The sequence below is a fragment of the Pseudophryne corroboree genome, chromosome 3 (genome assembly GCF_028390025.1).
Source record: "Pseudophryne corroboree isolate aPseCor3 chromosome 3, aPseCor3.hap2, whole genome shotgun sequence".
Taxonomy (NCBI): domain Eukaryota; kingdom Metazoa; phylum Chordata; class Amphibia; order Anura; family Myobatrachidae; genus Pseudophryne; species Pseudophryne corroboree.
The window spans coordinates 399,748,648-399,764,217 of NC_086446.1; positions in this window are offsets into that span (position 1 = coordinate 399,748,648).

Consider the following 15,570-nt stretch of genomic DNA (forward strand, 5'->3'; position numbering starts at 1 on the left):
CTGTACCGTACTGCTATATATTATATACTGGTGGTCAACAAACTGTGCAAAAATGAAATGCACCACAGGTATGGATGGATAGTATACTTGACGACACTGAGGTAGGTAGAGCAGTGGCCTACTGTACCGTAATGCTATATATTATATACTCGTGGTCAGCAAACTGTGCAAAACTGAAATGCACCACAGGTATGGATGGATAGTATAATTGACGACACAGAGGTAGGTAGAGCAGTGGCCTTCTGTATCGTACTGCCATATATTATATACTGGTGGTCAGCAAAATTATGCACTGTACTCCTACTATATACTACAATGCAGCACAGATATGGAGCGTTTTTCAGGCAGAGAACGTATAATACTGGTGGTCACTGGTCAGCAAAACTCTGCACTGTACTCCTCCTATATAATACTGGTGGTCCCCAGTCCCCACAATAAAGCAGTGTGAGCACAGATATATGCAGCACACTGAGCACAGATATGGAGCGTTTTTCAGGCAGAGAACGTATAATACTGGTGGTCACTGGTCAGCAAAACTCTGCACTGTACTTCTCCTATATAATACTGGTGGTCCCCAGTCCCCACAATAAAGCAGTGTGAGCACAGATATATGCAGCACACTGAGCACAGATATGGAGCATTTTTCAGGCAGAGAACGTATAATACTGGTGGTCACTGGTCAGCAAAACTCTGCACTGTACTCCTCCTATATAATACTGGTGGTCCCCAGTCCCCACAATAAAGCAGTGTGAGCACAGATATATGCAGCACACTGAGCACAGATATGGAGCGTTTTTCAGGCAGAGAACGTATAATACTGGTGGTCACTGGTCAGCAAAACTCTGCACTGTACTCCTTCTATATATTACTGGTGGTCCCCAGTCCCCACAATAAAGCAGTGTGAGCACAGATATATGCAGCATACTGAGCACAGATATGGAGCGTTTTTCAGGCAGAGAACGTATAATACTGGTGGTCACTGGTCAGCAAAACTCTGCACTGTACTCCTCCTATATAATACTGCTGGTCCCCAGTCCCCACAATAAAGCAGTGTGAGCACAGATATATGCAGCACACTGAGCACAGATATGGAGCGTTTTTCAGGCAGAGAACGTATAATACTGGTGGTCACTGGTCAGCAAAACTCTGCACTGTACTCCTTCTATATATTACTGGTGGTCCCCAGTCCCCACAATAAAGCAGTGTGAGCACAGATATATGCAGCATACTGAGCACAGATATGGAGCGTTTTTCAGGCAGAGAACGTATAATACTGGTGGTCACTGGTCAGCAAAACTCTGCACTGTACTCCTCCTATATAATACTGCTGGCCCCAGTCCCCACAATAAAGCAGTGTGAGCACAGATATATGCAGCACACTGAGCACAGATATGGAGCATTTTTCAGGCAGACAACGTATAATACTGGTGGTCACTGGTCAGCAAAACTCTGCACTGTACTCCTCCTATATAATACTGGTGGTCCCCAGAGCCCACAATAAAGCAGTGTGAGCACAGATATATGCAGCACACTGAGCACAGATATGGAGCATTTTTCAGGCAGAGAGCGTATAGTACTGGTGGTCACTGGTCAGCAAAACTCTGCACTGTACTTCTCCTATATAATACTGCTGGTCCCCAGTCCCCACAATAAAGCAGTGAGCACAGATATTTGCAGCCACTTGAATAAAACTGAGAGGACGCCAGCCACGTCCTCTCACTATAATTTCCAATGCACGAGTGAAAAATGGCGGCGACGCGCAACTCCTTATATAGAATACGAATCTCGCGAGAATCCGACCGCGGGATGATGACGTTCGGGCGCGCTCGGGTTAACCGAGCAAGGCAGAAGATCTGAGTCTGCCTCTGACCCGTGTAAAAAGGGTGAAGTTCGGGTGGGTTTGGATTCCGACGAACCGAACCCGCTCATCCCTAGTCACAATTACAACAAAAAAGAATTCTCCTAAGTGGCGCTGCACAGGTGCAGCAAAACGGATAGTACCTGATAGGTCACCAACCTATATGGACAATGGAAAAAAAGAAAAGGTACAATCTCACTGTTTGCGCTCCAAATGTCTCTTCACTTGGGTAGTCCTCACGTTGGTAGTAAGTACATGAAACAGAAAATATAAAACAAAATATAGTGTAATACTGTGGATTTATAGAAGTTCTTCTCCCTTGTGAAGTGGAGAAAAAATAGGTGATGAAGAGAAAGTCCCAATAACGATCAAACGTCCACCTTCTTATAGGGTCACCCAGAATGATGTGTGGATAATTGGACAAGGGGTTCTTACACGTATGCTTACTTGCAATAGTGCAGTAGAAAACACATAAAGGTTTCTTTAAAGGAGGAGTCACTTGTTTTTTCTTTAAGCCATATGGTGTGGATGGATGCCACTCATAGGAAGTGTTTATGTGAAATTAAGAGACGGGAAGCCATATTAGGGCAAATTGAAACCCCTTTTATTTAAAATACATATAAACAAAACAACCAATCGTACCCAGGGTGGGAAACAGAGATGGATTTCAGCTGACAAGTTTACATCCGGATATAACAAGGTCATATGTTCCCCTCAATGAGTACAATGGTGAAAAGATAACACTGTGTCGACGCGTTTCGACGCACTGCGGCGTCTTTTTCAAGATAAAACAGTGTATTTCACTAGAACAATAGAAGTATCAAAAAAATTACTTTTAATACTTTTGATAAAACAACTCAGAATGCAAATCTAATAATACCCAAAAAACTCGTGAAACATAAAAAACACATGGAACATACCACTGGTGTGTAGCATCTCATATCTGGTCAGCTGTATGAAGTGATAACCTCCCTAACTTCCTTTAAATAACAGGAACCTGGTGCATATTTAACCAATTGTCCAATGAGCTGTAATATATTTTGATTGACATCTGGATGCACCTATCACAAATGAGAATTCATTTGCATAATTGGCGCCAAAACTAAATCCCCTTCAGAATATTGCCCTGCAGGAACATCCTTCCTTTCTCTTCATCACATAGTCACAATTAGCCCAAGCATACTAACAGGTAAATGTTGTTCTAGCAGCAATAGTGGTGGTGGCCAAGATTGTCTCTGAACGGTGCAGCAGTGTCACTCACATGTTCAATTGTGAGGAAGCACTTACACGATTTATTTCACTGATCTGATGGACAGAGCAAAAAAATAGAGTACATATAAACTCCATCATTAATTTCCCTTTTTTTTTTGTTCTTTTGAGTGGTGGTGAATAGAGTGACCAGACCCCCCAATTGAAGATAAGGGGCAACTGGATACTTACTGTATATCAATTGTATATTAATATTTTCGCTCATTTACTGGCTACTTCATCCTGATTTATTAGGATAAGTCGCACTAAGCCTAGTATTTTAAATTTATCCAATAAAAATTTGTTTTAATATGTAACTATTCATTAAGTGTGCCCCAGAAAATATATTGTCTTCTTCTCTTTTTTACGCTCTTTGTAAAAAAATCCCCTTTGTGCATAGTCTTCTCTGACTAATTATCTGGGAGCACCGCCAACCAAGTGCTTTGCAAAATTTGAGCATTGATATAGCCCTATGTTGGTTTACAACTATATGATATAACACATTTTCCAGTGCTATTACCAAACAACCCCCTCTTTTCCACAAGTTGAAAATGTTTAAAGCTCATGTCTAGGACACATAGTAAAACAAAATAGAACCAATATTAGTGTATTAGTGAAAAGCAAATGTAGAGATTCTGAATTGTCAACCAGAGCAAGCGCTGTTCCTAACATATCAGGAGTAGTGGTGCAATTCTCACCTCCCACCCAATTCCATACCACATTGGACATATATATATTTACTAGGTGATTCATCGTGCCCTACGGGCGCTCTTCACACCGTCGCAAGGGGCTACGCCCCCTTAAACCCTGAACGCCTTTTCGGTAGAGATGAGCGGGTTCGGTTCCTCGGAAACCGAACCCGCCCGAACTTCATGTTTTTTTACACGGGTCCGAGCGACTCGGATCTTCCCGCCTTGCTCGGTTAACCCGAGCGCGCCCGAACGTCATCATCCCGCTGTCGGATTCTCGCGAGGCTCGGATTCTATCGCGAGACTCGGATTCTATATAAGGAGCCGCGCGTCGCCGCCATTTTCACACGTGCATTGAGATTCATAGGGAGAGGACGTGGCTGGCGTCCTCTCCGTTTATAGAGAAGAGAAGAAGAGAGTGAGACTAGAGTAGAGAGAGACACAGTAGTAATTTTGGGGAGCATTAGGAGGAGTACTACTACTTGCTGAAGTGATAGATAGATAGTGTGACTGTATAATGTATATCTGACTTGTGGGGGAGACACTGACAGTGGGGAGCAGTTAGAGTCTGAGAGCAGGACTCAGGAGTACTACATATAACGTACAGTGCACACTTTTGCTGCCAGAGTGCCACACTGCCATTGTGACCACACTGACCACCAGTATAATATATATTGTGATTGTCTGCTTAGGAGTACTACTTGCAAGTTGCTGATAGTGTGACCAGTGACCTGACCACCAGTTTAATAATCACCACCAGTTTAATATGTATATATATATATATATATATATATATATAATTGTATATAATATATATATAATATTGTATACCACCTACCCGTGTTTTTTTTTTTCTTTCTTTCTTCTTCTTTATACATACTACTATAGTAGCTTACTGTAGCAGTCTGCGGTGCTGCTGAGCTCACAGTGTCCAGCAGGTCCGTCATCAGTCATTACATAATAAATATATATACCTGTCCGGCTGCAGTACTAGTGATATTATATATATATATATATATATATATATATTAATTTCATCTCATTATCATCCAGTCTATATTAGCAGCAGACACAGTACGGTAGTCCACGGCTGTAGCTACCTCTGTGTCGGCAGTCGCTGGTCCATCCATAATTGTATACCACCTACCCGTGTTTTTTTTTTTTTTTCCTTTCTTCTTCTTTATACATACTACTATAGTAGCTTACTGTAGCAGTCTGCAGTGCTGCTGAGCTGACAGTGTCCAGCAGGTCCGTCATCAGTCATTACATAATAAATATATATACCTATCCGGCTGCAGTACTAGTGATATTATATATATATATATATATATATATATTAATTTCATCTCATTATCATCCAGTCTATATTAGCAGCAGACACAGCACGGTAGTCCACGGCTGTAGCTACCTCTGTGTCGGCAGTCGCTGGTCCATCCATAATTGTATACCACCTACCCGTGTTTTTTTTTTTTCTTCTTCTTTATACATACTACTATAGTAGCTTACTGTAGCAGTCTGCGGTGCTGCTGAGCTGACAGTGTCCAGCAGGTCCGTCATCAGTCATTACATAATAAATATATATACCTGTCCGGCTGCAGTACTAGTGATATTATATATATATATATATATATTAATTTCATCTCATTATCATCCAGTCTATATTAGCAGCAGACACAGTACGGTAGTCCACGGCTGTAGCTACCTCTGTGTTGGCAGTCGCTGGTCCATCCATAATTGTATACCACCTACCCGTGTGTTTTTTTTTTTTCTTTCTTCTTCTTTATACATACTACTATAGTAGCTTACTGTAGCAGTCTGCGGTGCTGCTGAGCTGACAGTGTCCAGCAGGTCCGTCATCAGTCATTACATAATAAATATATATACCTGTCCGGCTGCAGTACTAGTGATATTATATATATATATATATATATATTAATTTCATCTCATTATCATCCAGTCTATATTAGCAGCAGACACAGTACGGTAGTCCACGGCTGTAGCTACCTCTGTGTCGGCAGTCGCTGGTCCATCCATAATTGTATACCACCTACCCGTGTTTTTTTTTTTTTTTTTCTTCTTCTTTATACATACTACTATAGTAGCTTACTGTAGCAGTCTGTGGTGCTGCTGAGCTGACAGTGTCCAGCAGGTCCGTCATCAGTCATTACATAATAAATATATATACCTGTCCGGCTGCAGTACTAGTGATATTATATATATATATATATATATATATATATTAATTTCATCTCATTATCATCCAGTCTATATTAGCAGCAGACACAGTACGGTAGTCCACGGCTGTAGCTACCTCTGTGTCGGCAGTCGCTGGTCCATCCATAAGTATACTAGTATCCATCCATCTCCATTGTTTACCTGAGGTGCCTTTTAGTTGTGCCTATTAAAATATGGAGAACAAAAATGTTGAGGTTCCAAAATTAGGGAAAGATCAAGATCCACTTCCACCTCGTGCTGAAGCTGCTGCCACTAGTCATGGCCGAGATGATGAAATTCCAGCAACGTCGTCTGCCAAGGCCGATGCCCAATGTCATAGTACAGAGCATGTAAAATCCAAAACACCAAATATCAGTAAAAAAAGGACTCAAAAATCTAAAATAAAATTGTCGGAGGAGAAGCGTAAACTTGCCAATATGCCATTTACCACACGGAGTGGCAAGGAACGGCTGAGGCCCTGGCCTATGTTCATGGCTAGTGGTTCAGCTTCACATGAGGATGGAAGCATTCAGCCTCTCGCTAGAAAACTGAAAAGACTCGAGCTGGCAAAAGCACCGCAAAGAACTGTGCGTTCTTCGAAATCCCAAATCCACAAGGAAAGTCCAGTTGTGTCGGTTGCGATGCCTGACCTTCCCAACACTGGACGTGAAGAGCATGCGCCTTCCACCATTTGCACGCCCCCTGCAAGTGCTGGAAGGAGCACCCGCAGTCCAGTTCCTGATAGTCAGATTGAAGATGTCAGTGTTGAAGTACACCAGGATGAGGAGGATATGGGTGTTGCTGGCGCTGGGGAGGAAATTGACCAGGAGGATTCTGATGGTGAGGTGGTTTGTTTAAGTCAGGCACCCGGGGAGACACCTGTTGTCCGTGGGAGGAATAGGGCCATTGACATGCCTGGTCAAAATACAAAAAAAATCAGCTCTTCGGTGTGGAAGTATTTCACCAGAAATGCGGACAACATTTGTCAAGCCGTGTGTTGCCTTTGTCAAGCTGTAATAAGTAGGGGTAAGGACGTTAACCACCTCGGAACATCCTCCCTTATACGTCACCTGCAGCGCATTCATCATAAGTCAGTGACAAGTTCAAAAACTTTGGGCGACAGCGGAAGCAGTCCACTGACCAGTAAATCCCTTCCTCTTGTAACCAAGCTCACGCAAACCACCCCACCAACTCCCTCAGTGTCAATTTCCTCCTTCCCCAGGAATGCCAATAGTCCTGCAGGCCATGTCACTGGCAATTCTGACGAGTCCTCTCCTGCCCGGGATTCCTCCGATGCATCCTTGCGTGTAACGCCTACTGCTGCTGGCGCTGCTGTTGTTGCTGCTGGGAGTCGATGGTCATCCCAGAGGGGAAGTCGTAAGCCCACATTTACTACTTCCACCAAGCAATTGACTGTCCAACAGTCCTTTGCGAGGAAGATGAAATATCACAGCAGTCATCCTGTTGCAAAGCGGATAACTGAGGCCTTGACAACTATGTTGGTGTTAGACGTGCGTCCGGTATCCGCCGTTAGTTCACAGGGAACTAGACAATTTGTTGAGGTAGTGTGCCCCCGTTACCAAATACCATCTAGGTATCACTTCTCTAGGCAGGCGATACCGAGAATGTACACGGACGTCAGAAAAAGACTCACCAGTGTCCTTAAAAAATGCAGTTGTACCCAATGTCCACTTAACCACGGACATGTGGACAAGTGGAGCAGGGCAGGGTCAGGACTATATGACTGTGACAGCCCACTGGGTAGATGTATGGACGCCCGCCGCAAGAACAGCAGCGGCGGCACCAGTAGCAGCATCTCGCAAACGCCAACTCTTTCCTAGGCAAGCTACGCTTTGTATCACCGGTTTCCAGAATACGCACACAGCTGAAAACCTCTTACGGCAACTGAGGAAGATCATCGCGGAATGGCTTACCCCAATTGGACTCTCCTGTGGATTTGTGGCATCGGACAACGCCAGCAATATTGTGTGTGCATTAAATATGGGCAAATTCCAGCACGTCCCATGTTTTGCACATACCTTGAATTTGGTGGTGCATAATTTTTTAAAAAACGACAGGGGCGTGCAAGAGATGCTGTCGGTGGCCAGAAGAATTGCGGGACACTTTCGGAGGACAGGCACCACGTACAGAAGACTGGAGCACCACCAAAAACGCCTGAACCTGCCCTGCCATCATCTGAAGCAAGAAGTGGTAACGAGGTGGAATTCAACCCTATATATGCTTCAGAGGTTGGAGGAGCAGCAAAAGGCCATTCAAGCCTATACAATTGAGCACGATATAGGAGGTGGAATGTACCTGTCTCAAGCGCAGTGGAGAATGATTTCAACGTTGTGCAAGGTTCTGCAACCTTTTGAACTTGCCACACGTGAAGTCAGTTCAGACACTGCCAGCCTGAGTCAGGTCATTCCCCTCATCAGGCTTTTGCAGAAGAAGCTGGAGGCATTGAAGGAGGAGCTAAAAGGGAGCGATTCCGCTAGGCATGTGGGACTTGTGGATGGAGCCCTTAATTCGCTTAACAAGGATTCACGGGTGGTCAATCTGTTGAAATCAGAGCACTACATTTTGGCCACCGTGCTCGATCCTAGATTTAAAACCTACCTTGGATCTCTCTTTCCGGCAGACACAAGTCTGCTGGGGTTCAAAGACCTGCTGGTGACAAAATTGTCAAGTCAAGCGGAACGCGACCTGTCAACATCTCCTCCTTCACATTCTCCCGCAACTGGGGGTGCGAGGAAAAGGCTCAGAATTCCGAGCCCACCCGCTGGCGGTGATGCAGGGCAGTCTGGAGCGACTGCTGATGCTGACATCTGGTCCGGACTGAAGGACCTGACAACGATTACGGACATGTCGTCTACTGTCACTGCATATGATTCTCTCCCCATTGAAAGAATGGTGGAGGATTATATGAGTGACCGCATCCAAGTAGGCACGTCACACAGTCCGTACTTATACTGGCAGGAAAAAGAGGCAATTTGGAGGCCCTTGCACAAACTGGCTTTATTCTACCTAAGTTGCCCTCCCACAAGTGTGTACTCCGAAAGAGTGTTTAGTGCCGCCGCTCACCTTGTCAGCAATCGGCGTACGAGGTTACTTCCAGAAAATGTGGAGAAGATGATGTTCATTAAAATGAATTATAATCAATTCCTCCGTGGAGACATTGACCAGCAGCAATTGCCTCCACAAAGTAGTACACAGGGAGCTGAGATGGTGGATTCCAGTGGGGACGAATTGATAATCTGTGAGGAGCGGGATGTACACGGTGATATATCGGAGGATGATGATGAGGTGGACATCTTGCCTCTGTAGAGCCAGTTTGTGCAAGGAGAGATTAATTGCTTCTTTTTCGGTGGGGGTCCAAACCAACCCGTCATTTCAGTCACAGTCGTGTGGCAGACCCTGTCACTGAAATGATGGGTTGGTTAAAGTGTGCATGTCCTGTTTATACAACATAAGGGTGGGTGGGAGGGCCCAAGGACAATTCCATCTTGCACCTCTTTTTTCTTTCATTTTTCTTTGCGTCATGTGCTGTTTGGGGAGTGTTTTTTGGAAGGGCCATCCTGCGTGCCACTGCAGTGCCACTCCTAGATGGGCCAGGTGTTTGTGTCGGCCACTAGGGTCGCTTATCTTACTCACACAGCTACCTCATTGCGCCTCTTTTTTTCTTCTTTGCGTCATGTGCTGTTTGGGGAGTGTTTTTTGGAAGGGCCATCCTGCGTGCCTCTGCAGTGCCACTCCTAGATGGGCCAGGTGTTTGTGTCTGCCACTAGGGTCGCTTATCTTACTCACACAGCTACCTCATTGCGCCTCTTTTTTTCTTCTTTGCGTCATGTGCTGTTTGGGGAGTGTTTTTTGGAAGGGCCATCCTGCGTGACACTGCAGTGCCACTCCTAGATGGGCCAGGTGTTTGTGTCGGCCACTAGGGTCGCTTATCTTACTCACACAGCTACCTCATTGCGCCTCTTTTTTTCTTTGCGTCATGTGCTGTTTGGGGAGTGTTTTTTGGAAGGGCCATCCTGCGTGCCACTGCAGTGCCACTCCTAGATGGGCCAGGTGTTTGTGTCGGCCACTAGGGTCGCTTATCTTACTCACACAGCTACCTCATTGCGCCTCTTTTTTTCTTCTTTGCGTCATGTGCTGTTTGGGGAGTGTTTTTTGGAAGGGCCATCCTGCGTGACACTGCAGTGCCACTCCTAGATGGGCCAGGTGTTTGTGTCGGCCACTAGGGTCGCTTAGCTTAGTCATCCAGCGACCTCGGTGCAAATTTTAGGACTAAAAATAATATTGTGAGGTGTGAGGTGTTCAGAATAGACTGAAAATGAGTGGAAATTATGGTTTTTGAGGTTAATAATACTTTGGGATCAAAATGACCCCCAAATTCTATGATTTAAGCTGTTTTTTAGTGTTTTTTGAAAAAAACACCCGAATCCAAAACACACCCGAATCCGACAAAAAAAAATTGGTGAGGTTTTGCCAAAACGCGGTCGAACCCAAAACACGGCCGCGGAACCGAACCCAAAACCCGAAAAATTTCAAGTGCACATCTCTACTTTTCGGCATTCAATATTTGTATTATATAGAGAATTACAATTGCACGACGAAAGGGCATCAGATAGTGAAGGGGGCGAAGCCCCTTGCGATGGGGAGGGGGCCGCAGATGGGGGAGCGGTCCAGATGCTCTGCGGTTAGGATAGGGGCAGGTGCAGCTGTCGCAGATGGGGGAGGGGTTCCGGAGGCACTGCGGGTGGGGAAGGGGGGGTTTTCGCGGGTGGGGTAGGGGGTACGGAGGTGCCGCAGGTGAGGGAGGGGCGGGTGTAGGGGTGCCGTGGATTGGGGAGAGGGTCTGGCAGGCATTGGTAGGTATGAGTGTACAGCAGATATATGTGTGTATGGAGGGGGTACATAGGGTAGACAGGTATGTGTGTGGGGGTGTATGTGTGTGGGGGTGTATATGTGTGTACAGCAGGTATGTATGTGTGTATGGAGGGAGTACATAGAGCAGGTATATACACAGAGTGTGGGCCGGGGAGGGGAGGAGGTGCTGCAGCGGCAGCCGCTGTGTACTGCGGGTCACTTGCTTGTCTCTGTGTCTCCATGCTTCGGCGCCGGCTCCCCGCTCTCATCTCTCAGCTCCCTGCTCTCATCCTCCCTGGGCGGATCCGTCCTCTGCTGCTGCTGCCTCCTCAGACTGCGCCGGCTCCCCGCTCACATCTCTCGGCTCCCCGCTCTCATCCTCCCTGGGCGGATCCGTCCATCTGCTGCTGCCGCCTCAGACTGCGCCCGCTCCCCACTCGCATCTTTCGGCTGCCCGCTCACATCCTCCCCGGGCGGATCCATCCTCTGCTGCCGCCGCCTCAGACTCACCGGCTGCCGCCACGTCAGACAGCTGCGGCCCGTTACCCGTCCTCCTTCAGTCAATCACACAGTGCCAAGTTGACTGCCGCCACGCCCCGCCGACAGGTGATTGGCAAACAGCTCCGAGGGATCACAACCCCTCTTCAGACACTCCGCCAATCACACGACTGGGGTCATACCTAGATGCCTCCTTAATAGCCCAGATCTGTGACTCTGACTCCGCCCAGCATTGTGACTCCGCCCAGCGTTAGCAAATGAGTCACAAAGTCACAGAACTGGGCTAATATATAGAAGATATATATATATATATATATATACACACACACACACACATATACACACGGTGTGTGTATATATATATATATATATATATATACATATATACATATATAAGTATACTCCAGCAAACCAAAGCAAAGTTGGCGCAGAAGGAGAGAGCGCCTTCATGAAACATCCGCGACCTCCAACAGCGATGTGGATATCACTGCTCAGGATACTGATGGCCCTTCCTCAGCTGGCAGCGTCCCTTTAGGGGACCGAGGACTGGCCTCTGCCACCCCAACTCCAACAAAAGGCAGACGAGGGCGCCCACCCGTAGATCCAAACAGAACGTCAGGATCCAAAAGGCAACAAGCCAAAAAGACTCGCTAGTGTTTAACTTGTCCAAAAGCACTTTAACGGACTGTGAAATGAGGGTGTTGGAGAAAGGCCTCTCTTTTGTTCCAACCACGGAATTTGACGAATTGACTTGGGAAATTGATCTTCACAGATTTCAGCGGAAATTTAGGCTCCAACAGTTTTTCCAAGACCGACAGGCAGATCCCACTGTACCACCTGTCGATCCAGTTCAACTTCAATTCATTAATAAGAGACTTAAATCTACATTTGATCCGGGATCAACCAACCCCTCCATCAACACCTTCAGCAGGCTTCTTGATGAGTCAGTAAAAAAATTCCACCAGGCTAAACCAAAAACTAATTACAACCTGACGCGGGACGAGAGAACAGCTCTCAAGGACCTCAGTAGTTATGAGGACATTGTTATCCGCTCCGCAGATAAAGGGGGCGGGGTAGTGGTCCTCGACCTTGCATTCTACAAACAAGAAATATACAACCAACTAGCTGATGCGACTACATATGAGCTTTTACAGTCGGATCCAACCGCTAGATTCAAGGTGGAAATAGATACGATTCTCAACGAGGCCCACGCTAATGGGCTCATTTCGTCCAAACTGTGCACGGCACTCAAGCAGGAGCACCCGGTGGCACCGGTGTTCTTCACAGTCCCTAAAATTCATAAGAACCAGGAGTCGCCTCCGGGCCGACCCATAATCTCGGCTAGAGATTCCATTTTTCAACCTATTTCAGTGTTCTTGGACGGGATCCTTCAACCTCTAGTTACCAAGCACAGTAGATTCATCAAAGATACCTCCAGTTTTCTCAGGAAGCTGGAGACCATTCCCAGTGTCCCTAAGGGCTCTCTCCTGTGCGTTATCGATGTGTGCAGTTTGTACACAAGTATTCCACACAGGGAGGGCCTGCAGGCAGTCCGGGAATTTCTAATTGAGGAAAGGATGGAAACCTTGGATCTCGACCTGTTTATTGACTCTTTTGGAGTTAACATTGAAGAGAAATTACTTCTTATTCAACGGACAGTTTTACCGTCAGACGTCCGGGTGTGCGATGGGGAGCAACGTCTCCCCCTCAGTAGCGAACATCTTCATGTTCAAGGAAGAAGACCGGATTTTTTTCAAGAACCCATTGGTCGCGTCATGCGTCCTGCTATATACAAGATTTATAGACGACCTCTTCCTAATTTGGTCAGGACCCGAAGATATACTAAGGAAAATCCTAGACGACAACAACTCCAGTGGATCACCTATCAAGTATACCTTCTTGTTCAGCGATACAACGGTGAATTACCTGGATGTGAAAGTGACCGTACAGGAGGGTCGTATCTCCACGGGACTATTCACTAAGGCCACAGATAAGAACACGTTTTTAAGGGCCAACAGCCACCATCCCAGGCCTCTGATAAAAGGCCTTCCCCGGTCCCAGATGATCAGAGCCTGTAGGATCATCAGTGACCGTGCCTTAGTTGAACCCACCTTGGACTCCATGGTCCAGAAATTCACTGCCAGAGGGTACGACCCTAAAACCTTGAGACAACAGAAAAATGAAGTTCTGGGATTGGCAAGGAGGGACCTGCTGACCACGAGAGACAAGGTTTACAAACCGGTTATCCCTTTTGTTAGTAAGAACAATACGACGAGTACGATACTACCGAGGGCAACAAGAGCACTGTGGCCTATCATTTCCACAGATAGACAGCTCCATAGCTTAATCGATAAACGCCCACTAATGTGCTTCACCAGAGGGAGAAGCATTAAAGACCGAGTGGTCCGGACGGACATCACAGAGTTCCGCCCCATAACAACGGACAAGCCCTCTTTTCTGAAGAAATCCCCCGGGTGCTATAAGTGCCCTAAGTGCACGACTTGTTCATATATGCTTACAGGCTCGTCCTTCCAGCATCCACATCATCCCCGGTCCTTCAAGATCAGATATTCTTTGTCCTGTACCTCCACCCACATTGTATATATCATTAAATGCCCATGCAATTTATTCTATGTGGGGAAAACAGTAAGGACACTAAGAGAAAGAATGGCCCTCCATAGGTCGGCCATTAAACAGGCCATCAGTGGAAAGGGCTCAGACCAGCCAGTGGCGAAACACTTTGTGGATAAGGGCCACAAGCTGAATGACCTCAGACAGATGGTCATCGATCATGTTCCAGTAAATAGAAGAGGCGGGAATAGGAACGGTTTACTCCTGACGCTTGAAGCTAAATGGATTTTCCAGTTAGGCACCATCAGCCCTAACGGCCTCAATGAGATAATGCCCTGGAATGTATTCCTATGAAGGACTAGGGGCTTGTAGAAGCAACTATACTCTGCCAATGTATACCTTCTGCTTGCTACAATGTTTAGGACAATCCATTATAACCAGCTTTGATAGGTTTTTCTTTCCTTTTTTCCAACTCGGGCGGGTCCCCAGTCGGGGGAGAGTCCGTTCCACCCCTTACCACTCCATTGCATTCTCCAGTGCTTCACTTACCCCATTGACACTAGTCCAATCTGACACTCCATTTAATTTACACCTTTCCCACAGTTAGCGTCGCCAGGCGCCTTTCACGAGACAGATACCACACTTTTGATCCTCGGCTCTTATTCTTCTTCTCACAATTTTTCCCTTTTCCATCTCTCCCCTCTCACCCTTCTCCCCTTTTTTCCTCGCAACCCCCCTCCCTCCCCGCCCCCTCCCTCTTCCCCTTCGCTGCCGCGCCCCCCCCCCCCCCTTTCCTTCATTTCTTTTCTTCTTTTCATTTTCAATATTTTTTCTTACAGTCGCAGCACCTCTCAGCTCCCCTGTAGGCTCCAGTTTGAGTGTCCCCAGGCAGCCACACTACACGTATCTTACACACGTCCACTTCATCACACTCCTCTGTTTTGCATTTACACTTTTACATTTATAGTTAGGCACAGTCCACTCCACCTCATGTTGCTTGACACATTTTATACCACCTGTTCCTTAGGCCACACAACCACATACATATTCATGTCAGGAGCGGGCCTCCCTCGATTGGATTAATCCGCCACTATGTTTATTGTAATTCTTATCAGTTATCCATTTTACCCTGTTACAATCATATTGCAGTTGTCCACAATATCTAGAGGTTACCGGGGCTCTGTAACTGTGTGTCACTGTTTATGTTGGTTCCAGCGCGCGCTGACGCGCACTCTGGCATTCCGGTTTCCATGGCTACACGGCGCCACGTCATCAGCACGCGTCAGTGACATGCCAATACCGGAGCCAGAGGACGCGGCGGCGGGCGGCGCTTCCTTCATTGCGGGATTTTTCTTAGGTATATAGGTAAGTAGTGTTTAATCTGTTTTCATTTCTGTTCACCTTGACAAAGGGGCGTGTGAGCCCCGAAACGTTGGTTGGGATGTTTGTGTAAATACACGCTTTTTGCAGCAAAGACTCCGAGTGCCGCAGAATTCTTTCTCATTGGTAAATACCTTATGTCACTGGAGGCACCGGAGCAGCATTGCTTGTGAGAGAGGAGTGCCGGTCCAGACACCAGGATATACATATATATATATATATATACAGACACATATACAC